The 13,929-nt window shown below is 57.3% G+C and overlaps 1 protein-coding gene across 2 annotated transcripts in view; it reads right to left on the reverse strand.

Annotated features, from left to right (window-relative positions):
* Positions 1-13,929, reverse strand: part of LOC143767208 (uncharacterized) — a 521,413-nt gene that overhangs the window by 115,483 nt on the left and 392,001 nt on the right. The gene's annotated exons all lie outside the window — the stretch shown is intronic.

The following is a 13,929-nucleotide window of genomic DNA, read 5'->3' on the forward strand; positions in this document are numbered from 1 at the left end:
TGATGCTGGCTATTGTGGGGGACTGCTGTGGTGGGATTTTGGGGGGCACCTACTGCTGATGGCTGTTGTGGGGGTCACCTGTGGTGATATTTGGGGGGGGACCCTTGTGGTGGGATTTTGGGGGGGAACTCCTGTGGTGGGATTTTGGTGGGGGGCTGCTGCTGGCTGTTGTGCGGGGACCCCTGTGGTGGGATGTTGTGGGGGGACCCCTGTGGTGGGATGTTGTGGGGGGACCCCTTTGGTGGGATGTTGTGGGAAACCCCTGTGGTGGGATTTGAGGGGGCACCTGCTGCTGGCTATTGTGGGGGACCCCTGTGGTGAGATTTTGGGGGGCACCTGATGCTGCTGGCTGTTGTGGGGACCTTTGTGGTGGGATTTGGGGGGGACACTTGATGCTTGTTATTTTGGCGATTCCTGTAGTGGGATTTTGGGGGGCACCAGCTGCTGCTGGCTATTGGGGGGGACCTGTGTGGTGGGTTTTTTGGGGGGCACCTGTTGGCTATTGTCTGGGATGGGGGACCCCTGTGGTGGGATGTTGTGGGGGACCCCTGTGGTGGGATGTTGTGGGGGACCCCTGTAGTGGGATTTTGGGGGGCTGCTGCTGGCTGTTTTGGGGGACCCCTTTGGGATTTTGATGGGGGGCTGCTGCTGGCTGTTGTGGGGGACCCCTTTGGGATTTTGGGGGGGCTACTCATGCTGGCTATTGTGGGGGACCCCTGTGGTGGGATTTGTGCGGGCACCTGATGCTGGCTATTGTGGGGGACCCCTGTGGTGCGATTTTGGGGGAACCTGCTGCTGGCTGTTGTGGGGGACCCCTGTGGTGGGATTTTGGGAGGCACCTGATCCTGGCTATTGTGGGGGACCCCTGTGGTGGGATTTTGGGGGGCACCTGATGCTGGCTATTGTGGGATTTTGGGGGGGCACCTGCTGCTGGCTGTTGGGGACCCTTCTGGTGGTATTTGGGGGAACCTGCTGCTGGCTGTTGTGAGGGACCCCTGTGGTGGGATTTTGTGAGATCTCCTGCTGGGTGTTGTGTGGGACCACTGGTGGGATTTTGTAGGGCACCTGTTGCTGCTCGCTTTTGGGGGGGACCCCCTGTGGTGTGATTTTGGGGGGGACCTGTTTCTGGCTATTGTGGGGGACCATTGTTGTGGGATTTTGGGGGGCACCTGCTGCTGGCTATTGGGGGGACCTGTGTGGTGGGATTTTGGGGGCACCTGCTGCTGGCTATTATCTGGGATTTGGGGGGGACCTGTTGCTGGCTGTTGTGGGGGACCCTTCTTGTGGGATTTGGGAGGGACCTGCTGCTGCTGGCTATTGTGGGATTTTGGGGTGCACCTGCTGCTGACTATTGTCTCGGACTCTTGTGGTGGGAGTTGGGGGGACCTGCTACTGGTTATTGTGGGGGACCCCTGTGGTAGGATTTGGGGGGCACCTGATGCTGGCTATTGTGGGGGACCCCTGTGGTGAGATTTAGGGGGGCATCTACTGCTGCTGACTGTTGTGGGGGACACCTGTGGTGAGATTTGGGGGGGCCTGCTGCTGGCTGTTGTGGGGGACCCTTGTGGGATTTGGGGGGGCACCTACTGTTGCTGGCTGTTGTGGGGGACCCCTGTGGTGGGATTTGGGGGGCACCTGAAGCTGGCTATTGTGGGGGACCCCTGTGGTGGGATTTTGGTGGGGGGCTGCTGCTAGCTGTTGTGGGGGACCCCTTTGGTGGGATTTGGGGGGGCACCTGAAGCTGGCTATTGTGGGGGACCGCTGAGGTGGGACTTTGGGGGGCACCTGCTGCTGGCTATTGTGGGGGACCCCTGTGGTGGGATGTTGTGGGGAACCCCTGTGGTGGGATTTTGGGGTGGCACCTGCTGCTGGCTGTTGTGGGGGACCCCTGTTGTGGGATTTTGGGGGGCACCAGCTGCTGCTGGCTATTGGGGGGGACCTGTGTGGTGGGTTTTTGGGGGGGCACCTGTTGCTGGCTATTGTCTGGGATGGGGGAGGACCTGCTGCTGGCTATTGGGGGGGACCCCTGTGGTGGGATGTTGTGGGGGACGCCTGTGGTAGGATTTGGGGGGGCACCTGTTGCTGCTGGCTATTGTAGGGGACCCCTGTGGTGAGATTTGGGGGGGAACCCCTGTGGTGGTATTTTGGTGGGGGGCCACTGCTGGCTGTTGTGGGGGACCCCTTTGGGATTTTGGGGGGGCTCCTGATGCTGGCTATTGTGGGGGACCCCTGTGGTGGGATTTGTGGGGGCACCTGATGCTGGCTATTGTGGGATATTTTGGGGTGGCACCTGCTGCTGGCTATTGTGGGGGACCCCTGTGGTGGAATTTGGGGGGGGCACTTGCTGCTGGCTATTGTGGGGGACCCCTATGATGAGATTTTGGGGGGAACCCCTGTTGTGTGGGGTTGCTGCTTGCTGTTGTGGGGGACCCCTTTGGTGGGATTTGGGGGGCTACCTGATGCTGGCTATTGTGGGGGACCCCTGTGGTGGGATTTGGGGGGGCACCTGATGCTAGCTATTGTGGGGGACCCCTGTGGTGGGATTTGGGGGGGAACCCCTGTGGTGGGATTTTGGTGGAGGCTGCTGCTGGCTGTTGTGGGGGGACTTCTGTGGTGGGAATTTGGGGGACACCTGATGCTGGTTATTGTGGGGGTTCCCTGTGGTTGGATTTTGGGGGGCACCAGCTGCTGGCTATTGTCTGGGATGGAGGGCACCTGCTGCTGGCTATTGTTGGGGACCCCTGTGGTGAGATTTTTGGGGGAACCCCTGTGGTGGGATTTTGGTGGGGGGCTGCTGCTGGCTGTTGTGGGGGACCCTTTGGGATTTTTTTTGGGGGGGTCTCCTGATACTGGCTATTGTGGGGGACCCCTGTGGTGGGATTTGTGGGGGCACCTGATGCTGGCTATTGTAGGATTTTGGGGGGGCACCTGATGCTGGCTATTGTGAGGGACCCCTGTGGTGGGATTTTGGGGGGGCACCTGATCCTGGCTATTGTGGGGGACCCCTGTGGTGGGATTTTGGGGGGCACCTGATGCTGGCTATTGTGAGATTTTGGGGGGGCACCTGCTGCTGGCTGTTGGGGACCCTTCTGGTGGTATTTGGGGGAACCTGCTGCCGGCTGTTGTGAGGGACCCCTGTGGTGGGATTTTGTGAGATCTCCTGCTGGGTGTTGTGTGGGACCACTGATGGGATTTTGTAGGGCACCTGTTGCTGCTCACTTTTGGGGGGAACCCCCTGTGGTGGGATTTTGGGGGGGACCTGCTGCTGGCTATTGGGGGGACCTGTGTGGTGGAATTTGGGGGGCACCTACTGCTGGCTATTATCTGGGATTTGGGGGGGACCTGCTGCTGGCTGTTGTGGGGGGACCCTTCTTGTGGGATTTGGGAGGGACCTGCTGCTGACTATTGTCTCGTACTCTTGTGGTGGGAGTTGGGGGGAACCTGCTACTGGTTATTGTGGGGGACTGCTGTGGTGGGATTTTGGGGGGCACCTGCTGCTGGCTGTTGTGGGGGACCGCTGTGGTGGGATTTTGGGGGGCACCTACTGCTGCTGACTGTTGTGGGGAACACCCGTGGTGAGATTTGGGAGGGGACCTGCTGCTGGCTGTTGTGGGGGACCCCTGTGGTGGGATTTGGGGGGCACCTGAAGCTGGCTATTGTGGGGGACCCCTGTGGTGGAATTTTGGGGGGGAACCCCTGTGGTGGGATTTTGGTGAGGGGCTGCTGCTGGCTGTTGTGGGGGACCCCTTTGGTGGGATTTGGGGGGTCACCTGAAGCTGGCTATTGTGGGGGACCGCTGTGGTGGGATTTTGGGGGGCACCTGCTGCTGGCTATTGTGGGGGACCCCTGTGGTGGGATGTTGTGGGGGACCCCTGTGGTGGGATTTTGGGTGGCACCTGCTGCTGGCTATTGTGTGGGACCCCTGTGGTGAGATTTGGGGGGGGGCACCTACTGCTGCTGGCTGTTGTGGGGGACCCTTGTGGTGGGATTTGAGGGGACACCTGATGCTGGTTATTGTGGGGGATCCCTGTGGTGGGATTTTGGGGGGCACCAGCTGCTGCTGGCTATTGGGGGGGGACCTGTGTGGTGGGTTTTTTGGGGGGCACCTGTTGCTGGCTATTGTCTGGGATGGGGGGGACCTGCTGCTGGCTTTTGTGGGGGGACCCCTGTGGTGAGATTTGGGAGGGAACCCCTGTGGTGGGATTTTGGTGGGGGGCAGCTGCTGGCTGTTGTGGGGGACCCCTTTGGGATTTTTTTTTTTTTTTCGGGGGGGGGGGGGGTCTCCTGATGCTGGCTATTGTGGGGTCCCCTGTGGTGGGATTTGTGGGGGCACCTAATGCTGGCTATTGTGGAATTTTTTTTGGGGGGCTGCTGGCTGTTGTGGGGGATCCCTTTGGGATTTTGGGGGGGCTCCTGATGCTGGCTATTGTGGGGGACCCCTGTGGTGGGATTTGTGGGGGCACCTGATGCTGGCTACTGTGGGATTTTGGGGGGGCACCTGATGCTGGCTATTGTGAGGGACCCCTGTGGTGGGATTTTGGGGGGGCACCTGATCCCGGCTATTGTGGGGGACCCCTGTGGTGGGATTTTGGGGGGCACCTGATGCTGGCTATTGTGGGATTTTGGGGGCACCTGCTGCTGGGCTGTTGGGGACCCTTCTGGTGGTATTTGGGGGAACCTGCTGCTCGCTATTGGGGGGATCCTCTGTGGTGGGATTTTGGGGGGCACCTGCTGCTGGCTGTTGTGGGGGACCCTTCTTGTGGGATTTGGGAGGGACCTGCTGCTGGCTATTGTGGGATTTTGGGGGGGCACCTGATGCTGACTATTGTCTTGGACCCTTGTGGTGGGAGTTGGGTGGACCTGCTACTGGTTATTGTGGGGGACCCCTGTGGTAGGATTTGGGGGGCACCTGATGCTGGCTATTGTGTGGGACTGCTGTGGTGGGATTTTGGGGGGCACCTACTGCTGCTGGCTGTTGTGGGGGGACCGCTGTGGTGGGATTTTGGGGGGCACCTACTGCTGCTGACTGTTGTGGGGGGGACACCTGTGGTGAGATTTGGGGGGGGACCTGCTGCTGGCTGTTGTGGGGGACCCTACTTGTGGGATTTGGGGGACCTGCTGCTGCTGGCTATTGTGGGATTTTGGGGGGACCTGCTACTGGCTATTGTGGGGGACCCCTGTGGTGGGATTTTGGGGGGCACCTGCTGCTGGCTGTTGTGGGGGACCCCTGTGGTGGGATTTTGGGGGGCACCTGCTGCTGGCTGTTGTGGGGAACCCCTGTGGTGGAATTTTGGGGGGCACCTGCTGCTGGCTGTTGTGGGGAACCCCTGTGGTGGGATTTTGGGGGGCACCTGCTGCTGGCTGTTGGGGACCCTTCTGGTGGGATTTTGTGAGACCTGCTGGCTGTTGTGTGGGATCACTGGTGGGATTTTGTGGGGCACCTTCTGCTGCTGGCTATTGGGGGAACCCCCTGTGGTGGGATTTTGGGGGGACCTGTTGCTTCTGGCTAATTTGGGGGACCCCTGTGGTGGGATTCTTGGGGGCACCTGCTGCTGGCTATTGGGGGACCTGTGTCATGGGATTTTGGGGGCACCTGCTGCTGGCTATTATCTGGGATTTGGGGGGACCTGCTGCTGGCTGTTGTGGGGGACCCTTCTTGTGGGATTTGGGGGGGACCTGTTGCTGCTGGCTATTGTGGGATTTGGGGGGGGGGGCACCTGATGCTGACTATTGTCTCGGACTCTTGTGGTGGGACTTGGGGGACCTGCTTCTGGTTATTGTGGGGGACTGCTGTGGTGAGATTTTGGGGGGCACCTACTGCTGCTGGCTGTTGTGGGGGATCCCTGTGGTGGGATTTTGGGGGGGTCACCTGATGCTGGCTTTTGTGGGGGACCGCTGTGGTGGGATTTTTGAGGGCACCTACTGCTGCCTGCTGTTGTGGGGGACCCTTGTGGTGGGATTTTGGGGGTGCACCTTCTGCTGCTGGCTGTTATGGGGGACCCTTGTGGTGGGATTTTGGGGGGGCACCTACTGCTGCTGGCTGTTGTGGGGGACCCCTGTGGTGGGATTTTTGGGGGGAACCCCTGTGGTGGGATTTTGGTGGGGGGCTGCTGCTGGCTGTTGTGGGGGACCCCTTTGGTGGGATTTGGGGGGGGCACCTGCTGCTGGCTATTGTGGGGGATCCCTGTGGTGGGATTTGGGGGGACACCTGATGCTGGTTATTGTGGGGGATCCCTGTTGTGGGATTTTGGGGGGCACCAGCTGCTGCTGGCTATTGGGGTGGACCTGTGTGGTGGGTTTTTTGGGGGGCACCTGTTGCTGGCTATTGTCTGGGATGGGGGGGACCTGCTGCTGGCTATTGTGGGGGACCCCTGTGGTTGGATTTGGGGGGGCACCTGTTGCTGCTGGCTTTTGTGGGGGACCCCTATGGTGGGATTTTGGTGGGGGGCTGCTGCTGGCTGTTGTGGGGGACCCCTTTGGGATTTTGGGGGGGCTCCTGATGCTGGCTATTGTGGGGGACCCCTGTGGTGGGATTTGGGGGGGCACCTGATGCTGGCTATTGTGGGATTTTGGGGGCACCTGCTGCTGGCTGTTGGGGACCCTTCTGGTGGTATTTGGGGGAACCTGCTGCTCGCTATTGGGGGGATCATCTGTGGTGGGATTTTGGGGGGGACCTGTTGTTTCTGGCTATTGTGGGGGAACCCTGTGGTGGGATTTTGGGGGCACCTGCTGCTGGCTATTGGGGGGACCTGTGTGGTGGGATTTTGGGGGGCATCTGCTGCTGGCTGTTGTGGGGGACCCTTCTTGTGGGATTTGGGAGGGACCTGCTGCTGGCTGTTGTGGGGGACCCTTCTTGTGGGATTTGGGAGGGACCTGCTGCTGGCTATTGTGGGATTTTGGGGGGGCACCTGATGCTGGCTATTGTGAGGGACCCCTGTGGTGGGATTTTGGGGGGGCACCTGATCCCGGCTATTGTGGCGGACCCCTGTGGTGGGATTTGGGGGGCACCTGATGCTGGCTATTGTGGGATTTTGGGGGCACCTGCTGCTGGCTGTTGGGGACCCTTCTGGTGGTATTTGGGGGAACCTGCTGCTCGCTATTGGGGGGATCATCTGTGGTGGGATTTTGGGGGGGACCTGTTTCTGGCTATTGTGGGGGAACCCTGTGGTGGGATTTTGGGGGGCACCTGCTGCTGGCTATTGGGGGGACCTGTGTGGTGGGATTTTGGGGGGCACCTGCTGCTGGCTGTTGTGGGGGACCCTTCTTGTGGGATTTGGGAGGGACCTGCTGCTGGCTATTGTGGGATTTTGGGGGGGCACCTGATGCTGACTATTGTCTTGGACTCTTGTGGTGGGAGTTGGGTGGACCTGCTACTGGTTATTGTGGGGGACCCCTGTGGTAGGATTTGGGGGGCACCTGATGCTGGCTATTGTGCGGGACTGCTGTGGTGGGATTTTGGGGGGCACCTACTGCTGCTGGCTGTTGTGGGGGACCGCTGTCGTGGGATTTTGGGGGGCACCTACTGCTGCTGACTGTTGTGGGGGACGCCTGTGGTGAGATTTGGGGGGGGACCTGCTGCTGGCTGTTGTGGGGGACCCTACTTGTGGGATTTGGAGGGACCTGCTGCTGCTGGCTATTGTGGGATTTTGGAGGGACCTGCTACTGGCTATTGTGGGGGACCCCTGTGGTGGGATTGTGGGGGGCAACTGCTGCTGGCTGTTGTGGGGAACCCCTGTGGTGGGATTTTGGGGGGCACCTGCTGCTGGCTGTTGTGGGGAACCCCTGTGGTGGGATTTTGGAGGGCACCTCCTGCTGGCTGTTGTGGGGAACCCCTGTGGTGGGATTTTGGAGGGCACCTCCTGCTGGCTGTTGTGGGGAACCCCTGTGGTGGGATTTTGGGGGGGCACCTGCTGCTGGCTGTTGGGGACCCTTCTGGTGGGATTTTGTGAGACCTGCTGGCTGTTGTGTGGGATCACTGGTGGAATTTTGTGGGGCACCTGCTGCTGCTGGCTATTGGGGGAACCCCCTGTGGTGGGATTTTGGGGGGACCTGTTGCTTCTGGCTAATTTGGGGGACCCCTGTGGTGGGATTCTTGGGGGCACCTGCTGCTGGCTATTGGGGGGACCTGTGTGGTGGGATTTTGGGGGCACCTGCTGCTGGCTATTATCTGGGATTTGGGGGCACCTGCTGCTGGCTGTTGTGGGGGACCCTTCTTGTGGGATTTGGGGGGGGACCTGTTGCTGCTGGCTATTGTGGGATTTGGGGGGGCACCTGCTGCTGACTATTGTCTCGGACTCTTGTGGTGGGACTTGGGGGACCTGCTTCTGGTTATTGTGGGGGACTGCTGTGGTGGGATTTTGGGGGGCACCTGCTGCTGGCTGTTGTGGGGGACCGCTGTGGTGGGATTTTGGGGGGGCACCTGCTGCTGGCTGTTGTGGGGGATCTCTGTGGTGGGATTTTGGTGGGGCACCTGCTGCTGACTGTTGTGGGGGACACCTGCTGCTGACTGTTGTGGGGGACACCTGTGGTGAGATTTGGGGGGGACCTGCTGCTGGCTGTTGTTGGGGACCCTTCTTGTGGAATTTGGGGGGACCTGCTGCTGCTGGCTATTGTGGGATTTTGGGGGACCTGCTACTGGCTGTTGTGGGGGACGCCTGTGGTGGGATTGTGGGGGGCACCTGCTGCTGGCTGTTGTGGGGTACCCCATGTGGTCGGATTTTGGGGGGCACCTGCTGCTGGCTGTTGTGGGGAACCCCTGTGGTGGGATTTGGGGGGGGGCACCTGCTGCTGGCTTTTGGGGACCCTTCTAGTGGGATTTTGTGAGACCTGCTGGCTGTTGTGTGGGACCACTGGTGGGATTTTGGGGGGCACCTGCTGCTGCTGCTGGCTATTGGGGGAACCAGGGCTGTGGAGTCGGTAAGCCACAGTTGCGACTCCGACTCCTGGATTTTTTTCAGGTTCCGACTCCTTCATAAATGACCAATTCGTAACAATAAATTTACTGTTGTAAAATATTAACATCGTGCTTATTCAGTTTCTCACCATCATATAAGTAATCAGACCACTTAGAGCAAAAACTATATTTATTAGAATACTAGATGGTGGCCTGATTCTAACGCATCGGGTATTCTAGAATATGCATGTCCACGTAGTATATTGCCCAGCCACGTAGTATACAGCACAGAGCCACGTAGTATATTGCACAGCGACGTAGTATATTGCCCAGCCACGTAGTATACAGCACAGAGCCACGTAGTATATTGCACAGCGACGTAGTATACGACACAGAGCCACGTAGTATATTGCACAGTGACGTAGTATATTGCCCAGCCACGTAGTATACAACACAGAGCCACGTAGTATATTGCCCATTTACGTAGTATATTGCACAGCGACGTAGTATATTGCACAGCGACGTAGTATATTGCACAGCGACGTAGTATATTGCACAGCGACGTAGTATACAGCACAGAGCCACGTAGTATATTGCACAGCGACGTAGTATACAGCACAGAGCCACGTAGTATATTGCACAGCGACGTAGTATACAGCACAGAGCCACGTTGTCACGATCCAATTTTGGATTTGTGGCTTAGGCTACTTTCACACTAGCGTTAACTGCAATACGTCGCAAATGCGTAGTTTTGCCGAAACTACGCATCCAGCAAAAGTTCTTGCTGGATACGTTTTTCGTCATAGACTAACATTAGCGACGCATTGCCAAACGGTGCGTCCGTTTTGCGACGCTTGGGCGTGTGGTAGCGGACCGTCGGGAGAAAAAAACGTTACATGTAACGTTTTTTGCTCCCGACGGTCCGCTTTTTCCGACCGCGCATGCGCGGCCGGAACTCCGCCCCCACCTCCCCGCACTTCCCCGCACCTCACAATGGGGCAGCGGATGCGTGGGAAAAATGCATCCGCTGCCCCCGTTGTGCGGCGGAGACCACGCTAGCGTCGGGAACGTCGGCCCGACGCACGGCGACGGGTTGTTCCCGACGCTAGTGTGAAAGTAGCCTTATCTGGTTTGCCTCAGTTTAAGACCTTTTTTCCTTTCTGGTCATCGGGGGTTAATGCAGTTTTCTCCCCCGGTGGCCGCTGGTGTTTTTGCATTGCTGCTGGGTCAGCTGATGTTGTGGTGACCACTCCCTACATCCTTTAAGAGGTCACCTGGTTCATCAGCTGACTGTCGGTGTTAGTTCATTCTTCAGCGACCAAGCTGGGAGTAGGAGCTTGCTGGGAACTGTTGTTCTACTGCTGTGTCCAGTGAATCTGGTGTTTTTTCCTGCTGAGCTGTGCCTTACAGCATTAAGCTAAGTGTTGTTTTTCTTTACTTTGTCTGTATTTCCTTACCCCGTGTTGTATTAGTGCAGCGGTGGGACCAGTGCTCTCACCTACCAGTTCCCTACTTGGGGATAGGTGCAGGGCAAGTGAGGGACTAGGTATCCTAGTCGGCGACGGGTTGAAAGAACCCGTATAGGGACGGTAGCAAGATCAGGGCACATCTGCAGGCCAGTACAGGAGGTGCCCATTTCCTCAGTCCCTACCGACAGGGCCCACCGTTGTAATTGTGTCCCCGGTGATCCCTTGTGTGTTGTGCTGTTCGTGACAGACCTTCGGTTGGGTCGTTTTATACCGGGTCAGTCACTCCGTGACATTAACACCGATCGTCACATTTTTTCTGGTGAGCCATGGCTCAAATGCAGGCTTTTGCCCAACTGCTCTAGACTCTCACCTCTGAACTTAAGGATCTGTGTGGTGAGGTGGTGCAGCAGTTGTTGGCGATCTGGGCTTCGGCTCAGGTACAGGCTCTACCAGAACCCAAGATATCTCTCCCTGACAGGTTTTCTGGAGGGAGAGATACATTTTTGGTTTTAACTAGTCCTGCAAGTTGTACTTCAGGCTCCGCCCTCGTTCTTCAGGGAGTGAGGAACAACGGGTGGGAATCATCGTTTCCCTTCTTAAATGTGATCCCCAATCCTGGGCCTTCTCCCTGCCGACCGGTTCACCATCTCTACGGTCAGTGGACGAGTTCTTTGCAGCTCTGGCGCTGGTATATGGTGACCCAGACGGCGTCTCATTGGCGGAATCCCGACTCCGTAAGATCAAGCAGGGGGGCCGGCCGGCGGAGGACTACTGTTCAGAGTTCAGGAGGTGGGCCACTGACACTCAGTGGAATGACCCGGCCCTTAGGAGCCATTTTGTGCAGGGTCTGTCCTCTAGGTTGCAAGATACTCTGGTACAGTACGCCGCCCCCAAGTCGTTGGAGGCCGCCATGTCCCTTGCCATCCGGGTGGATAGACGCTTTAGGGAGAGGCATACACCAAATGTTCCCCCTGTAGTCCTTGCTAGGGAGGAGGACACACCTGACCAGGCGGAAGAACCCATGCAGGTGGGAGGAGTTGGTTCCCAAACGGGGTTGTCTAGGGTTCGCCGTGGTGTGGGGGAATGTTTTTACTGTGGGCAGACTGGTCATTTTATCAATGTCTGCCCAGCTCGCGCCAAAATACGTGTTCCATCTAACAAGCCGCGTCCCCCTGGTTGTGTGGAAGGAAGCGACCAGGGAGTGTATATTTCCTCCATTTTTTCATCTCAGTTTACCTTACCTGCTGAGGTGGTTATTGGTGGGGTAACTGAGAATGTTCCGGTTCTTGTGGACAGTGGTGCAGGAGTCAATTTGGTGGATGCTCATTTTGTTCAGACCCATGGCCTGATGAGTAGGTCGCTTGCTAGACCCCTAAGCGTCCAGGCCATTGACTCTGCCCCGCTCAGCCAGGGGAGCATTACACAAGTCGTAGACAATATACATCTGCGTATAGGGGCTTGTCATGAAGAGTATCGTGCTACGTCTTGGAGGGCATACCAACTCCCATGGTCTTAGGTCTCCCTTGGTTGAAAAAACAACCCGGTCATAGACTGGCGGTCCAGAGAAGTAGTCAGCTGGGGCCAGACGTGTGTGGACTGCTGCCCGGGTGCTACGATCTCTGCCGTCCTTCTACAACCTACCCCTTCTTCTCCAGTGGGGGCAGTAGAGGTGGTTGAAGGGAGTAGGGGCAAGACTCTATCCTCACTACATTCTGACCCAGTATGTCAGAGACCTCTTAGGAGGAGGAGTCAACGGAGGGTGGTGGTTCCCTCGGTGCATAGTGGTGGAGTGAGTTTGGCGACACAGGGGGACGCCTCTGTTGTCTGTTTTGTAAAGAGTTCACCATCTTGTGGCAGACGCATGCGTGAAAATAAACGTTCAGATCCGGACCTGTGTGTGAATGATTACGTATGGATGTCCACCAAAAATATCGTGTGGAACTGGAATCTGGAGTTCAAGGGTAATCGGGCCATATCGGGTGTCAGCCATTGTCAGTCCGAAGACTTACCAGTTGGAGTGACCCTCAGTAATGCCCATACACAACTCATTCCACAGGTCAGCGCTCTGGAGATTTGTGCCACCTACGTTGTCATCTCCATCGTGCTGTGTCCACCGTAAACCTGAGGGTCAGGTGACTGAGGAGGTGAATTCTGGTGAATTGAGACGTTCTCACTGTAGGTTGTTTACTGGTGAGGTCCAGTGTTGAGGGTCCAGAGGCCCCTCATTGAAAGGGGGGTACTGTCACGATCCAATTTTGGATTTGTGGCAGATCTGGTTTGCCTCAGTTTAAGACCTTTTTTTTCCTTTCTGATCATCGGGGGTTAATGCAGTTTTCTCCCCTGGTGGCCGCTGGTGTTATTGCATTGCTGCTGGGTCAGCTGATGTTGTGGTGACCACTCCCTACATCCTTTAAGAGGTCACCTGGTTCATCAGCTGACTGTCGGTTTTAGTTCATTCTTCAGCGACCGAGCTGGGAGTAGGAGCTTGCTGGGAACTGTTGTTCTACTGCTGTGTCCAGAGAATCTGGTGTTTTTTCCTGCTGAGCTGTGCCTTACAGCATTAAGCTAAGTGTTGTTTTTCTTTACTTTGTCTGTATTTCCTTACCCCGTGTTGTATTAGTGCAGCGGTGGGACCAGTGCTCTCACCTGCCAGTTCCCTACTTAGGGATAGGTGCAGGGCAAGTGAGGGACTAGGTATCCTGGTCGGCGACGGGTTGAAAGAACCCGTATAGGGACGGTAGCAAGATCAGGGCACGTCTGAAGGCCAGTGCAGGAGGTGCCCATTTCCCCAGTCCCTACCGACAGGGCCCACCGTTGTAATTGTGTCCCCGATGTTCCCTTGTGTGTTGTGCTGTTCGTGATAGACCTTCGGTTGGGTCGTTTTATACCGGGTCAGTCACTCCGTGACACACGTAGTATATTGCACAGCGACGTAGTATACAGCACAGAGCCACATAGTATATTGCCCAGTGACGTAGTATATTACCGAGCCACGTATGTCACAGGTTAATAAAATAAAAAATTAACATACCTAACGATCTGAGGGCCCCTTGTAGTTGTAACATACTTACCATTCTGGTCGCTGCTCCTCAGCGTCGCGTCTCTCCGCCTCCTGGGATCCAACGGTGCTGTGCAGATGGGCGTGTGGCTGCCGCCATCTTGTGTTCCCAGGATGCTTTGCGAAATTACCCATATGACTTGGCGGTCTCGCGAGACAGCTAGGTCTTCTGGGTAATTTCGCAAAGCATCGCTGGGAAAGGAAGATGGCGGCAGGCGCGAGCGCCTCAGCGGACAACGGAGGGTGAGTATAGCAGGTTTTTTTTAACTATTTTTAACATTCTTTTTTTTTTACTATTGATGCCGCATAGGCAGCATCAATAGTAAAAGGTTGGGGACACACAGGGTTAATGGCAGTAACGGAATGCGTTACCCGCAGCATAACGCGGTCCGTTACCGCCGGCATTAACCCTGTGTTAGCGGTGACCGGAGGGGAGTATGGAGCGGGCGCCGGGGACACTGACTGCGGGGAGTAAGGAGCGGAGCGCCGGGGACACGACACTGCGGGGA

The sequence above is a fragment of the Ranitomeya variabilis genome, chromosome 4 (assembly GCF_051348905.1).
Source record: "Ranitomeya variabilis isolate aRanVar5 chromosome 4, aRanVar5.hap1, whole genome shotgun sequence".
Classification (NCBI taxonomy): Eukaryota; Metazoa; Chordata; class Amphibia; order Anura; family Dendrobatidae; genus Ranitomeya; species Ranitomeya variabilis.